Source organism: Galeopterus variegatus, unplaced genomic scaffold (assembly GCF_000696425.1).
Source record: "Galeopterus variegatus unplaced genomic scaffold, G_variegatus-3.0.2 Scaffold1130, whole genome shotgun sequence".
NCBI classification, from domain to species: Eukaryota; Metazoa; Chordata; class Mammalia; order Dermoptera; family Cynocephalidae; genus Galeopterus; species Galeopterus variegatus.
The window spans coordinates 182,842-184,406 of NW_007727241.1; positions in this window are offsets into that span (position 1 = coordinate 182,842).

Genomic DNA, 1,565 nt, shown 5'->3' on the forward strand with positions numbered 1-1,565 from the left:
ACCGCCTCTGCTTGGTTCATTGGAACACTTATTCTATTTTATAGTATGAAGTGTTTCCCGACTGTAGAATCACAATAAAGCCAAATGAGGTTTAAATTAAATTTGCTGTAGGGCCGGCCCAGTGGCTCACTCGGGAGAGTGCGGTGCTGATGGCACCAAGGCCCCGGGTTCGGATCCCATATAGGGATGGCCGGTTTGCTCACTGGCTGAGCATGGTGCTGACAACACCAAGTCAAGGGTTAAGATCCCCTTACCGGTCATCTTTTAAAAAAAATAATAATAAAAAAAATAATAAAAATACCTGTTTTTTCCTGGCATATACCATTGGCTGGGGAAAAAAAAGAAAGAAAGAAAGAAAGAAAGAAAGAAAATGCCTATTTTAAAACACGATGTTTTGGAGAACAAGTTCTTTTTAAACAGGGCTAATCCTAAAGTTTTGGGCCAAGGACTGAAACTCAGAGAACCCTCGATTGGAGAAGAGAAAGCTGGAAATGTTCAATAGGAAAAAATATATAGAAGATATGCAGTATTTATGCCACTGTTATTTGCTATGAAAGCATCAATTTGAAGCAATTTTTAAAAGATGCATGAGTAGGTACACAAACTGATACCACCTGGAGTAATAACGATAGGTGTAGGGAGAACAAGCAATCTCAAGACACTGATGTTGGGAGTGTAAACAGGTACAATCTTTACAAAACACCATGCATCGAAATTTTACATACCCAAATACTTTTGACTCTGAAATACTACTTCTGGAAATGTATTCTACAACACAATCTCAAATGGGTGAAAATAGGGATTCAGCACTGGTATATCATGACTTGAAACCTAAATGCTCCCTAACAGAAGCTGGAGAGTTTTTGGAGGAAAATGAAGAACACATATGTATTAAAGATGGAGGCACTCTTGCTCTCCGGGATTTAGACTGTGTCAGCAGAAACGCAAATAGACTGGGTCAGCAAGAATTCACAAGGCTTAACCGCAAACTACAGACTTCTTATTGAGTTACCTAGGAGATGGGGACGTATGGGAGAGGCTTACAGCTGGCTAAAACATATATAACACATGCTTGTAGACAATAAAGTTGCTTAGTGCATGAGCTAAGTCCCAGAACTTTGTGTCTGGGTTTGATTGCCCACCTCCCTAGGCAGCAGCCCCTAGCTCAAGGCGTGCCCTGAGCAACTCACCTTGCTGCACTCTCTTGACAAGGATGCATGCGGCCCTGCTCCCTGGGAAACTCCTGGCAGAAGCTACATGTAGTCCTGCCTCCTGAGACCCCCAGGACCAAGAGAAGCATGGAGTTTTTTGGTTTTTTTTTTCCTTTTTGTCTTTTTTCACGCCTGGCAACGGATCGCAACCCTCAGTGTCGCGCCCGCACCGGACCGGGACCAGCAACGGGACCGCAACCCTCGGTGTTGCGCCCACACCTCGCTCAGCCAGTGAGCAGGAAACGGTCTGTATGTGGGATCCGAACCCTCGGCGGGAGCGCCGCTGCGCTCCCAAGTGGCGCACTGTAGCAGTGCGCCACCGGGCCGGCCCTCTCATCTTCATTCTTAAAGGAT